At 39.9% G+C, this 15,265-nt stretch overlaps 2 protein-coding genes and 1 long non-coding RNA gene across 5 annotated transcripts in view; 2 read left to right on the top strand and 1 right to left on the bottom strand.

The window, feature by feature from the left end:
• Positions 1-15,265, top strand: part of LOC307028815 (uncharacterized protein) — a 226,970-nt gene that overhangs the window by 92,224 nt on the left and 119,481 nt on the right. The window lies entirely within an intron of this gene.
• LOC307028820 (uncharacterized protein) overlaps positions 1-15,265 on the bottom strand; it is a 75,092-nt gene that overhangs the window by 10,813 nt on the left and 49,014 nt on the right. The window lies entirely within an intron of this gene.
• LOC307030089 lies at positions 12,017-13,192 on the top strand. The gene is made up of 3 exons (XR_013805532.1): positions 12,017-12,136; positions 12,255-12,337; positions 12,424-13,192. It is a non-coding gene; the product is annotated as an uncharacterized lncRNA (long non-coding RNA).

Here is a 15,265-nt window from a genome sequence, read left to right as displayed (position 1 = left end):
GAAGCCATGCACGCAACGCAGCCCCGCTCTCTTTATCTCCAGTTGACTTTCTGCCGCTTTCCTCTGTGGTGCAGTGCTGATCGTTTCACCACGGAGGAAAGCACTTCACTAATTGCAGTAAGCATAAGGAGCTGTACAAATGACGCAGTTTTTGCGTGGCTGTGTATTTAGTTGAAAGCCCAGTGGCGATCTGCTCATCTCTCATCGAAATAATATGCTACAAAGGGGCGGACTGGCCATCTGTGTGTTGAACTTTCCTGTCGGCTCCCAGACCGTAGTCGAGGAGGGCAGAAGCAACAAGCTTCAGGTTCAATAACCCACTTTAGCTTAAATGACTGGAGAGAGGCGAGCTCTTCTTGGGAGGACGTTGCATTTATTTAGCTGTTCTTCTGTTTCACAAAATACATCACAGACCTCTGTTTTTCTGCTTCCTCGTTTCACTTCCAGAAACATATACACGTTCCCTCACTGTCGCTCTACCATTCACAAACACACATGCACAAGCCGCACCCCTCTCTCTCTCTCTTAAAGGGACAGCGATCTCATCCCACTCTGCATGACCCGAATATCATAACTTGTGTGTTCTGGAGAATCACAGAACGGACGATCGTCCTTATTATTATGCCGTTTAAACCAATTATTTAAATGTATTTGTTAAATTCGGCATCATAAGTTGCGCTGACAGGTCCACACACTGCTTCCCCGCAGCGAGGCTCCCCCGCCCTCCAGCTGATAGTTGACGAGCGTCAAGCTCCTCAACCCCCCCCCCCCCCGTTGATAATTATCGATCGTTGGCACGCTGATAACAATTATTTTTTTTAATGGCACTTCATATCAAAAAGGTTGCCGACCCCTGCTCTATGGTATGATGTTGCCTCCAGGCAACATACCCATTTTTTGCCTTTTGCATTCACACAATACATCTAAAATTATGATGCAATACTTTTAAAAAGAGGCAGGACCATAAGGAACCAATAGTAGTGTTTGAATTTGTCCCATGGCTCTCTGGCGGCCAATTTGAAGACCCTGTTTGCTGCCTTTCCCACAAGGATCAGCTCAGCCATTTCTCTCCAAGAAATGTGTCTAAAAACGTAATTTCCTGCGCATTTCTTGTCTGGAAAAAAATGTATTCACAATAATAGGTGAGCAAACCTTAATTTTTAATAGTTTAATATACTTAATTTGCTAATTAGGTAATGGAAACTTGTTAAAATGCAAATGTTGCCTGGAGGCAACATCGTACCATTATGGTCAATTGTAAATGTTGCCTTGAGGCAACACCGTACCATTATGGATTCACCATGATATTCTGGTATTGTGTGTTTAGGTATAAACTGTTCAAGCATATCATTCATCAAAGATCTCTACAATTTAACCAAGATACATTTGATTTTAAAGCCAACCCAACAATCTGTGCAAAGATGGGATAAGAAAAAGAAAGAAACATTGCAGGTTACCTGCCCAAGTTTCGTGCTTGCATACAATAAAAGTATGGGAGGAGTGGATCTTCTAGACTCGCTGATTGCTCTCTACAGAACAAAGATCAGGTCAAGGAAGTGGCATCAAAAGATCGTGTTGCACATGATGGATTTCACTCTAGTGAATGCGTGGCTCTTGTACCCCAGGGACTGCAAGGACTGTGGCATCCCCAAGAAAGAAGTGTACAGCCTGCTTAAATTCAAAGCTGAAGTTGCAAGTTGCCTTTGCAACGAGAGGAAAGTTTTGAAGAAGAGGGGGAGACCATCTCATAATGTTGACAGAGACCTGGCTGAGAAGAAGCACAGAGGTTCTTCCTCATCAGTGTCATCAACACATGTGCATCATGACCACACTGACCATTGGCCTGTGTGGGTGGAGAAAAAGGGCCGGTGCAAATACCCTGGCTGTAAGGGTGAAAGTGCAGTGATCAAAGTGTGTCACGTACCTGTGCTTCACTGCTGACAATAACTGCTTCATTAACTTCCACAATAGTGAGTCTATTTTGTCAAATGGCTCAATAAAGTTTGATGAAAGATGCCTAGGCTCTTTGCGTATATATTCCTAAAGGTTGTTTCACAATAAGTAAGACATGTGCTGTAATCTTGTTCAAATATAAAAAATAACGATTTTCACATTTTATTTGTCATGCAATTTAACCTGTTGAGGCTATTTAGTATTTTCCATGTGTTTTTAAATACATTTTGTTCAAATTTGAAACAATAACTCTCTTTTTTCATAACTTACCAGTATGGTTGTCAAGGCAACACACCCCATTTATTTGAAATGTCTTTAGATTATGTTTATTTGGTCTATCATATGACAAAAAAACACTCCAAACATTTTGTTCACAAATGGCATCATAGTGCGTACCATAGAGGGTTTTAATTAATTTTAACTGAACAAGAACTGAATGAGTTTGTCTCACTCTTAGACCAGCAGGGGTACCAAATCTATGCAGACTGCTGCAATAAGTATATTAATTAACTGTCTCGTCGATGTTTGTCTAAATTAATATGATATTAGCTGTCAATCACTGTTATGATTCACATATTCAGTGTTATTATTAAAAAAACTATATTTTTTGGAGGAGTTAAAGATGAATGTTCCACAAGATGCTTGCTCACCCTCCATCAAATTTGAAAGACAAGTAATTACTATCATATATCAAAATAATCAAAAGAACAGTTCAGCGCCGCACAACTTCATTGCAAACAGTTACAACCTTGACTTTACATCAGAAAGAACAAACATTAAAGAAGTGACTGACTGCATCAGTTAGGGTTAAAAAACGTGTATTCAGCTCAAACATAAACATAGCTGCAGTAAGTTATTTTCCAGTGGAAAGTCCTTACCTACTGGCCTAGTTAAATCAAAGTGGTTACTTTTTTTTGGCTGGGCAGTGAAGTTTTACACACCGTCTTATTTGACTTTCTCAGGACTTAAAACAGAAAAAATATATATTTACACACGTAAGGTCATCATCTTAACAGTTTATTATGCTCATCGAGTCATCCGTGAGCAGAGCATCAAGTTGGCATGCCAGCTGAATATGGCGATTACCATCTTGCTCAGCAAAACGCCTCACAAAGTTATTAAGATTTAAAGCTATGGTGCATTTTGATTCAATGCTGAGTACAGCCTGAAGAACATATCAAGGATTAAAAAACTAATGTCACAACAGGACTTAGAAAAGCTTGTCCATGCTTTTATCTTTAGTAGACTCGACTACTGCAATAGTGTATTCACAGGGCTGACAAAAAAATCCATCAGAAAACTGCAGCTGATTCAGAACGCTGCTGCACGTGTCCTCAATAACATTAAAAGAGTGGATCACATCAGTCCGGTTCTGAAATCTTTACATTGGCTTCCAGTCGGCCAAATAATTGATTTTAAAGTACTATTGCTAGTTTTTAAATCATTACATAGTTTAGGACCAAAGTATATTGTTGAACTCCTACATAATTATGAGCCATCAAGGTGCCTCAGGTCTTCTGGGACGGGTCTGCTATCGGTTCCGAGAGTAAAAACAAAACATGGAGAGGCAGCATTTAGCTATTATGCCCCGACAATCTGGAACAAACTACCTAAATTATGCACGTCCACAGAAACGCTTACTATTTTTAAATCGAGACTAAAAACATATCTCTTTGCCACTGCTTTTAATTGAGCGGCTCATATTCACACTAAACATGTATTGTATACCTGTGGTGTTTATTTTTATTATTTTTATTATATTTGCTTTGTAATGCCTGTTGTAAAATGCCATTATATATTTTTTTTTACTGTATGTATTCCTAAAAAGTATTTTTATTTGTTTTGTAAAGCACTTTGAATTGTCGCATACAGAAAAGTGCTATATAAATAAACTTGCCTTGCCTTGCAGCCAAACTTGAAAGTGTCTTCTCTGTCATTGTAGACCGCAAATACCTCATTCCTTCCGTCTACTTGGATCCGAAATGCTTCTCGTTTTGCGCTGTTCCCCGTTCAAAGGAAATCGCCGCCAATCATATTTCCATGCTCGCGCTAGGGCCGGGGGAGGGGTTACAAGGCGCGTCTTTTGCTGCATTCACTTGCACTCGGACATTAGAGATTTTCTCTCATAAATGCCCGATGAGCCACAACTTTTCTTTCAAAACAAAGCTGGCAACTGGGGTGGCAGCTGGGGTGGCAAGGCATTATTCTGAGGTGGCAGCTGCCACCCCGTGCCACCCTGTCAGAACCGCCACTGCTCCTCTGTCCCCTCCTGAGTACAAGAATGCATGTTTCTCTGCTATTTTGAATAAGCGTTAAAAAACCTTTCTTCCTGAGACTTATATTGTTGGACAGAGTATTTTAAGAGGATATGGTGGACATGATATCAGCAATACTTCGGGTCAGTACTCCAGCAGCAGCAGCAGCATTTTAGCACCTTGGAAAGTCTTTAGTCTGGCCTGGATAGCTGGTCTATCCTTCAGCACACTGACACACTCTGTCACATGGTTGCCCTCTTATGATGCTGCTGTCTTTTAAGATTATTTCTCAGCCGCTAGTTCATAACTCGCAGATCCTTCAGTCTCATCAGCCTCATCCTTCCATCAGGCCCAGTCAAAGCCTCCAGCACATTTCCAGTGTCTGACTCCATATGATATTGTCCTGATGCTGTAAGGGTGATGCCCCATGATCACAAAATGACCCCTCTAAAGTCTGAGTGCCAACTGCCAAGGACCTCATATTATGTCTGTCATTAATGTTACATCACCCATTATAACAGTTTCCTTTCCTTTTTTCTCTTCTCTTAACTGCATAGTCCTGTCTTTAAGTATAATACAATGTAAAGTATTTTTCCTACACCATTTTAAGGCTTCAAAACAGGCATTTTTATTGTATGTGTTTGGAGAAATGACACAATGGCCCAGAATTGTACTTTATAAACTCTGAATCTTGTGGTGCTTGGTGAAATACAGACTGGTTAAGCCGGCCAGGTTATATGCCTTTTTTGGAGCCATTTTTTGCAATATTTATTCAAATGTCACTAGTTATTGAAGCAAACCACTATCTGAGGATTATACAAGCAACCATAAAACGCCCTTTATCTAGAGAGCCATTGAAGCCCATGAAGAATGTATCCGTCCACAAATCTTTTCATCTGCTGTATTAATAAAGTTGCCACGTGTTTCCAAATTCAAGTTAAGTCACTATCTGTGCAGAACATTACAAATATTCTTAATTTGCAGCATTTTTAAAAAAAGTGTTCAGAAAGACTGCATCAATTATATGCTATATATCTATATTTATATATATATAATATCAATATCAATTATTGTATTAACTAACCAAAATCAATTTAAATAGTGGGCACAAATGGGTTAATTGCCATGGATGTGGTGTTTGATAGAGTTTAGGTTCAATTTCAACTATTTTAGGCAGAACAACGTTTATTGACTAAACTTTTTTTAATAATCTACTATAATTTAGAAAGGTTTTTGTGAGAAATCATTTCAAAAGTAAACTTTTTTTTCATTTTATATTTAAATTTGAAATGTTTGCACACAACATTAGTAATTTTAAACATTTTTATTAATTTAAAAAAAATTATGAATCCATTTATTTTATTGAGTTTCCTTGAGGCTGGGGAAGATATCCAGTATGTAGTTCAACATGTAAATGTTCTAATACAAGTAAGTATAACATGGAAAAGGAAATAAAATAGGTTTCATATAGGATGTGGATTTATTTTCTCTCACCTTCTAATTACACAATCAAACAATCTATAATTTAGCTCTGGCCGTCACTCACAAAAAAACATTTAGTTGAATTGGACACATTTTTCGAAGCTCTATTGACTGACATGCAATGACTGGGACTGATGGAATAATCCGTGAGGAATGAACTAGGAGCAGAGAAATAATTATATTTTAAAAGACAGCAGCATCATAAGAGGCCAACAAGAGTGACAGAGTATGTCAGTGTGCTGAAGGAGTTGGGACCAGCTGTCCAGGCCAGTCTCTATAGAATTTCCAAGGGGTAAAAATGCTGCTGCTGGAGTACTGACTGGAAGTATTGCTGATATCATGTCTACCATCCTCTTAAAATACTCAGCAATATCAGTCTCAGGAAGAAAGGTGTTTTAACGCTTATTAAAAGAAAAACATGCATTTTTGTTCTCAGGAGGGGACATTGACAGAGGAGTACTGGAAAAGTACACAGTAAGTACTTCATAGTACTTGTGGGGGTAGTTTCACTAGTACTGAGTCCAAAAGGATCAATCTCACGAAGAACTAATGGCAACAAAAAAGAATTCCCTAATCAAACTTAGCAGAAGTGGCTTGATTTTGGTCTCAGCAGGGGACTTTGACAGTCTTTTTCTCAAAAAATACACAGTAAAAGTACTTCAATGTATTGTAAGTAGTAGGCTAATACAAAGTCAAACAGTATCAATTTCATTAAGAAGTAATGGTAAAATTATATTTGTATCATTCATCAAAGATAGCAGAAAAACATGCATTATGGAGGGGACTATGAGAGGATTACTCACAAAGTAGCCTACACAGTAGAAGTACTTCATTTTATTTCTGGTAGAAGTCAAACTAGAACCGAGTCCAACAGTGTCAGTTTCCTGAATAACTTGTGGGAACAAATATTTGCATCACTCGTCAAATAGAGAAACGCAGTGACGCATCGTAAAACCCGGAAGTAAACTTCTTCCGGTTCCTTTGTCAAAAACCAATGCAAACTCTCCATAGGATTTTGGAAAATAGCTCGAAATAAGGTCTGTGGTTGACACACATTTAAGAGAGGGATCACGTTTTGTTCAGCCGGATAATCTCCACATGTCAACCCTACTTTTATAATTTTTGAATCATAAATCTAGTCACCAGAAGCAAAATGCTAACGTTATGCTATAAACGAACTACAAGCCAGTACAGCAGCAGGGTCGCACGACTTCAACGTCACGCCAACTTAAGATTGTTTCAACTGACTTGCACTGAAACTGCACTTTGAACACTTTAAATATATTAACATTTTAAGCTGTATACCCCGGTTATCTAGGATCTTTTTGTTTTGTTTAATGTTTACCACGTTTATCTAGGCCCTTTGTCTTTTGTTTTATGTATACGTGTCACGCTGTGGGAAACGATATTTCGATATTTCTGGATGTATAACACATGTCGAATTTTTGACAATAAAGCTGAATTTGACTTTCGCGTGCTTGCATATTTTAACAAAGCTTTTCATTTTAGCCACACTGAATTTAACTACAAGTCATGGCTGTGTCAATTACCAGTCTGATATCGTTTTACAAAGATGACAAGAAGAGTGTAGATAGAGGAGAGAGCCACTACAAGTCAGGACACGTAACAGTGCAGCCTAGATGAAGGTGTGCTTACCGGTGTTGTCAGGGCTAGCATGAGGGACAAGGTTAAGTGTCGGCGAGTAGTGGTAGCAAGAGTACCGTTAACCTAGAGTTAATTTATTCACATTAATTCCCATCAACAAATCAATTGTATGTGTCACATGAAATCTTTATTAGGCAAGGCAAGTTTATTTATATAGCACTTTTCAACACAAGGCAATTCAAAGTGCTTTACAAAAAATGAAAGACATTAAGAAAATGGCATTTAAAATCAGTCATTAAAAAGAAAAGCTCATAAAATAAACATTAAAATAAAAAATACATGGATAAAAGTTACAGTGCAGTCTAAGATATTAATAGTTCAATTAAGAGCAGCGACAAAAAGAAAAGTCTTCAGCCTGGATTTAAAAGTAGTAAGAGTTTTAGCGGACCTGCAAATTTCTGGGAGTTTGCTCCAGATATTTGGAGCATAATAACTGAACGCTGCTTTACCATGTTTAGCTCTGACTCTGGGGACAGAAAGCTGACCAGTCCCTGAAGACCTGAGAGATCTGGATGGTTCATAATTTAGCAGGAGGTCAGAAATGTATTTTGGGCCTAAACCATTCAGTGCTTTATAAACAGCAGCATTATTTTTGAAATCTATTCTTTGACACACAGGAAGCCAGTGTAAAGACTTCAGAACAGGAGTGATGTGATCAACTTTCTTAGTGTTAGTGAGGAACCAGAGTAAAGACTTCAGAACGGGAGTGATGTGATCCTCTTTCTTAGTGTTAGTGAGGACTCGAGCAGCAGCGTTCTGAATCAGCTGCAGCTTTCTAATAGATGTTTTAGTGAGACCTGTGAAGACACCATTGCAGTAGTCCAGTCTACTGAAGATAAAAGCATGGACACGTTTTTCCAAATCCTGCTGTGACATTAGTCTTTTAATCCTAGATATGTTCTTTAGGTGATAATAGGCTGATTTAGTAACTGTTTTAATGTGACTGTTGAAACCAATAACTAATTTAACCCCCCCACAAGAGAGCCCACCTCCGAAGATCGTGACTGGCTGAGGGACAGACTCCGGGGCAGGTTTTCAGGAATTTCTTGGCTTCTCTCCCCTGAGCCAGAAGAGGAACACTGCAGCTTGGAAACACTTACTGTTCCTGAAATTATCAAATCTGTTGGGCATCAGGGACCTGAGGCAATTGTGGCAAGCATGGCATTGTCTGAGGAGCAACAGAGGGCAATTCAGGTGGCTACCACTGGTCAGCGAACCAACCCAAACTGGCATTTGTTCAGGAAAGGAAGGTTGACTGCCAGCAACTTTGGAGCTGTCCTGAGGTCAAAGCGTGTGACTGCTTCCTTTATTGCCAGGGTGCTAGGGCAACAACAGGCCCTTGATGGTGTTTTGTCTGTACAGTGGGGGACTATGAATGAATGTGAGGGCGTCAGGGCATTCACCACTGCAACCCAGATGCAGGTCCATGAGTCAGATTTGTGGCTCTCCCTATCAGGATTGTTGGGGGCATCTCCAGATGGTCTGGTAGGGTCTTCCGCTGTGCTGGAGGTAAAGTGTCCCTACAGAGCCAGGGAAATGACAATTAGTGAAGCATTGCAAATCAAGGGCTTCTGTGTCAGTAAGGAAGGAGAAACATTCAGCCTGCGTGAGGAACATCCTTACTGGCACCAAGTGCAAGGTCAGCTTCACCTCACTGCAAGGAAGAAGAAATAAAAAAATTGTGAATTGTTTTTCATTTACATTTACTCGCCTTTGCAATGTTGTGGTTGTTAGAGTGTTAGGTTTCCTGTCAGCTCGTCTGTTGGGAAGATATAAAATATTAGTTTCATGGAAGTCACACCGTCACATATAAGAGCATTAAGACATACAGTACATAGGCTAAAACAAAACATCTAAAGATATAACCTTGCACTTCGATAAGTCTCTGGAACATTTTCACTATTTTGACATTTTTATCGATGAAAATTGAACTAAAGAAATAAATGGTAGATTAATCCATATTGAAAATAGGTGTCAGCTGCTACACTAATTATAATAGTTATATTTCTTAATTAATTAAGATAAGATATTACTGTATTGATCCCAATTTGGGAAATGTTTGTGTTGCAGCAGCATAACAAGAAAAACTAAATATAAGTTATTATATATACAAAAGTATGTGAGGGATGGAATATTAAATTGAATATAAATGTAAAATGTACACGTGATTTTACTTCCAAGAGAAGCTATGGAGCAGAGAGTTCTCTCCCAGCCAGAGGTGATTTGTTATTAGTTCAATATGTCAAACTGATTTCCCTGACTACAATCTTTAGTTACATGGTGAAACGTTATGCTGCTTGTACTAATTAGAAATATCATATAAGCCACGCAGGTTTTAATAGGATGTATTCATTATCTTTACTTATGTTGCGGTCTTTTCAGCAGCGCCATCTCTAAAACGGCGATACAGTCACTACCCATCATTTACATTTCACCGTGACATGGACAAAAATGTAACGTCAGCTTACCTCATGACACGAATCCAGACTCTCCTTTGGAAAACATCGTCCGGGAAACGATAGAACAAGCACGTTTCATGCGAAGACCTGTGGCTGCAACCCGGAGCAAAGCAACAAACCATTGCGTAGCTAACTAGTAGCGCTAGCTTTAGCTAACGTTAGCTAACGAAACGAACTGCCGAGTAAAATTGGAAAACACTGGTAATTAATTATTCTATAATTTGTAAAACTACGGTGTTAAAAACGACAATTTCAAAAATGCAGATTCTAATGGTCAGATATAGATATACAGATACTAAAGATAGGCAGGTACTTGCTTTCAAGAAGAACACAGGGGAAAACAAACTTAGCGGGAGTGTTTACGTGTTCGGCGTAATGACGTAAAACGGCCTCGACAATTTCTGTATTCCTATTCAGCCACTCGGTAACAACCATCGTTTCTCAGACACGTAAACTCTTCAAAAATCCCCAGTGGGGTCACTGCTGATGTATTTAATGTCGTAGAAAAAAAAGGAATTTATCTCTTAAATTTGTGTCAACCACAGACCTTATTTCGAGCTATTTTCCAAAACCCTATGGAAAAAATGCATTGCTTTTTGAGGAAGGAACCGGAAGTGCTAAAAATGCTAACTTACTTCGGGGTTTTACGACGCGTCACTGTGGTTCTCTATATAGCAGGAATAATGAAGAGCAGCTGATTTGAAAAAGCAAACGACGAGAGAGACGACTGAGTGACCGCAGTGCAGAACCGCTGTATAGTTTAAATCTCCTAACAATGTTGTCCATTTTAGACATAGGCTTATTATATTTACAGCCCTTAATGACATCCATTCTCTGGGCTCAATATGTGTCTTGGCTGTTTTCGTTGTGATCACTAAATTCCCCTTGTTTATAATAATCACCGTTCCTTCAGAAGGATACTGTTGTGATTCAAAGTGTGATTTTAGCAAACAAGTGCTTTTGTTTTGAAATCACTTCCGTGAGTTTGGCCCCGCCCCTCGCTCCAATGACCATTAGACCATTTAGTAAGGTAAAAAGCAAAAAGCAAAAAGGCCTCTCAGACGCTCTTCCGTTTACGTTTTTAATAAAGAAAAACAATTGGACGGTAGATACACGGATTCAAAAGCCAAAAAACAAAAATACCAGCCTTTTTTCGGTTTTGATTTAAAACGAAAAAAGGCTAGTATTTTCGTTTTTTTGTTCTAAAGAAAAATCAAACTAACAAAACGTACAGATTTTTTCATATTATATTTTCTCGTTATCCATCTTTGGGCTTTGGTTTTCCGTTTTTTCGTTTTAAATCAAAAACGTAAAACCAAAGCCGTTTCCCCGTCGTTGTTGTGTGAATCAAAAAACGGATAACAAGAAGACCTAATACAAAAAACGGTCTGATTTTGGTTTTTGATAACAACTTCATTCAATTTTCCGTTTTGTATTGAAGAATGAAGAAAAGCAGTCCGGTGGACCGGAAGTTAAAGAACATATTTCAAAATAAAAGACACGAGGCTATGCTGTAAAAGTTAAATCCTGGAACCCAGAAGTCTGACGAGGATACGTTTATCTCTGCATTCACATGCAGATATGCGTTTATAGAGATCAATATAGTATGCAAGCTCTGTGCATAACTTTATTTCGCTGACTTCCGGTTTGTACTGTGTCGGTAAATCCTAGATTGAAAGACAGAGGGACAGTATGTGCATTCTTAATGAACATACTTTGTATTGTGTATGTGTCACGGTGTTGTGCTACAGGTCCATGAAGGCAGGCCCCACATTGAGTTCAGGATGAAGTGTTATTACTGTCTTAGTTACCGTCTGGTTAAACATGTTCCTGGGGATTTGGCTCATTTTAGACATGTTAGACGCAGCCAGTAGTAAAACATCAACTTTAATATAACTAGCACAAGGTAGCTACTCCCCAGAAATGGACTGACTGGTCTGTGTGTGCTGCACAGAGGTCACAGTTGTGTTTTGTTCCTGTTCTGTTGTTAAAGAGTTATTTTTCTTCGTTCATAGTATGAAAGTGAATCAATTCATATCAGTCTGTATAAGAAGTTGTAAGTATAGAAAACATCTAGGAACAAAGATATGACTTTGTATTTACTCCTTAAAATAGCACAATGTTATTAAACCAACATCTTACCCTAAAATAAATAATACAAAGCAAACTGAATACGTATTTATTTGATTTCTCTTGTTACAGGTGGCGCTGAAAGACTCAACCCCTGTTGAGCTGGAGCATCATGGCTGCAGGTGTGACGTGTGTCTCTCCACATGACTCCCAGTGGGTCCCCAGTACTCAGCTGTGCAGAGCAGAGCAGCGGTACAAACCAAGAACTATGGCAATTCTGAGAATAATGTCATAGTAATTCAAATGCTAAAACTACACACTCACCATGTCTCATACACTCATCATCTCATCATTTCTATATCTTGCTTAGATCCACAGTGTGTAAAACCAGGCCCGGTAGAGAACATGGCTGGGATGTCCACAAATCCAAAGTAGAGAACAATGTCAGAGAAGGTAAGGTGAGAGATAAGTAGTTATGTGAAAGTAAGCTATGCACACAGTATAGCTTGTCTTGATGTCTCTGAATCTGCTTCAAATAGGAGAAGCCACTATCCAAAGACGTCAGTGGAGAGCTGCTGGATCTGTCTGCCCTCAAAGTGCCAGAGATCTACAAGGCTTCACAGCTGCTTCTGCACCATAGGTATCACCTGTGAGGTGCTAATAGTGGACTCTGCTCTCTGTAAAGTTCAAGCTGGCAGTCGCTTGTCATATGAACATCACCATGACAGCTAGAATTCACACCGCTGTCCACCACGGCCAGATCCACCACTGGCTTCTACAGGCTACAACCATCTGCATGTGTTTTTGTTGTTGTGAACATCAACAGCTGCCCTTCAGGGGATAGTTCTGGTCTTTTTAAGTGGGGTAGTATGTGGTATATATATCCATAATCAGTGTACTACCTAAAGTAGTCGTGTAGAGAAACATACAGGAGCCCCGGCACAGCAGAGCCATTAACTGCTGAGGACGTGGGCAGAAGCAACATTTATTTTATCCACCCAAAAACGCTTAAACTGATATCGTTTTTTTCAAGTGGGCCTTCATTTTTGGATGTATAAAATAGGTTTTGCTGCTGTGCTGGTACTCCTGTCTCTCCTACAAACTGGGGTCGTGCCAACCGCTGTCTACTGGAGGTTATACACTGACTGGATAAGAACCTCATACAGCCCCACTTAAATAATAACACACTATCATCTTAAAGTCTCTTGAGGTCACCTAAAGAGGAAAATATCCTGATTCAACACATATACAGAGACAGTGACATGATCCAAGAGACAACAGACCTCTGTGTTTCTCTACCTACATTCACAGGTGCCTCAAATGTCTGTTGATATATTACGATTAATGTCAATAAACATGTATCTTGAGAATTATGTCAGGTGTTTCTTAAATCACTGCAATTGTTCAGAGTCATGAGATACAGATAAATAAAGTAATGATCATATTTGTAACCGACTCAAAATCTGATCAAGACAAAAAAGTTTTTTATGTTCAGTAACATTTAACAACATTCAGTAAGAATAACTTTTTTTAATGGCTTTATTTAACACAATAGCAAACACAACTCCACAACCCCACCTAACCACACAAGATGAACAAACTGAACCAAAAACTAAACAAAGACAAAGCTCTAACCCCTAATAATATCCTTTAAGATATCAATGACTTCTTCCATCCCTGTCATTTCAAAAAGTCTCCCTGGGAAAGACTCATCCCTACACTCAGGGCAGTGAGGCGAATTCTCTGTCCATTCTGTTATGCACGTCCGGCACCCAACCAGGCTACGGCAGCATGGTGCCACCGCGGGATTTCCCATGACATCTGCAAGAATACATGTTTTTTTATTAGACCAATTTCAAAAAAGTATTGTGATGGTAGGGGGGAGGGGTGCTAGCGAACTGTGAACTGGGGGTGCCTCGCTGCGGGGAAACGGCGGACCTCTGTCGGTGCAACTTCAATGATGCCATTTAAAAACATAACTTATAATGATTTATCCACATGTTTAACTCTGTTACATATGCACGCAACAAACAGAAGAGCGTAGGGCAGAATTAGGAGGGAATTCCGTCTTGTAGCGTTTGTGCAACGTTTTGAAATGCAGCTCTAGATTACACTTCTTCGGCAGACTGTCACACACTGTTGACACGGACAATGTCAGCTAACTAGTGCCCACTTCGGTCCTCAAGTTGTAAAATGTGCTAATAACGTTATTCTGACAATCATTTTCCCCGGCATTATGAACGTGCATCTGAGAGTGGGAGCTCGGGGGGCGGGGTTTAAGGGGCAACTCAACTACGCATGCTCTGTGATTACACATACGGGTACTTCTGCTCTGACAGCAAGGCATGATGGGTAATCTGTGACGTTTCGCCATTTTGTCATCATGCGCCAATGAGCAGCTCTCATAGGAAAGAACGAGACCCCGCCTCCCACGCTGTATCCAGTAGAGATGGCAAATCCGGATACTTTTATGGACTTGGAGTCTTATGAGTCAGTCATTGAAGAGATCCGGATCATACGAGTCATTTGAGTCATATGAGTCAGCATCACCAAGACAGTAGAAATCCTACCGGTGAAACCAAAAAGTTGTTGCATTTCACGAGCATATTAAACTGACGTTATATTAACCTCCGCTACACAGTGCCTTTTGCTTTAATAAAAAATGTTGATCACAAAAAAAAAGGGTTATTTTGTGATTTGGCGAATCTGAGTCTGCTGTTGACTCGTGTATGACGACGAGTCTGCTGGATCTCTGGATCTGCTGTTATACGGTTACGGCTCTGAGTCCGCACGAGTCTGCTATGTTTTGCACAGTGAGTCAGGATTTGCAAATCTCTGAGTCTGCTGTTGACTCGTGCATGACGACGAGTCTGCTGGATCTCTGGATCTGCTGCTATACGTTACAGCTCTGAGTCCCCACGAGTCTGCAGGAAGTTTCACTGATCAGCGTCCCCTCCCCTGAGCCAAACGATAACTTCTGGAAGCTATCCTACTTGCTAAAGGGTAGGCCGATGGACTGGGGTACGTTGTAATGTTATTTTACATGTTATAAAGAGAGTAGCGAGTGATGCAATTGATAGTTTTAATTTCTAAGTCACACCAGGTGTAGGACTCAAAGGACTCGGGTTAATGGAGAGGGGAGACTCGTCACGACCAGCTCATTTCTAGGATCCGGGTTAATGATCCGGATGAATCAGGACTCGCCCATCTCTAGTATCCAGTTCTCTTCATACATCCATGGTAGTGACCGTAGTGACACCATAGACTGTACATATAAATGGACGTAGGGTCCGTGACGTCACCCATAGGATTCTGCAGAGTTGCCGAGAAGCCCTTAGTAGGCGGAGTTGGCCACTAACGGCTCGACAGTGACGTCAGAGT

The sequence above is a fragment of the Notothenia rossii genome (genome assembly GCF_949606895.1).
Source record: "Notothenia rossii genome assembly, chromosome: 2".
Taxonomy (NCBI): Eukaryota; Metazoa; Chordata; class Actinopteri; order Perciformes; family Nototheniidae; genus Notothenia; species Notothenia rossii.
This window is presented reverse-complemented; position numbering and strand designations above follow the sequence as displayed.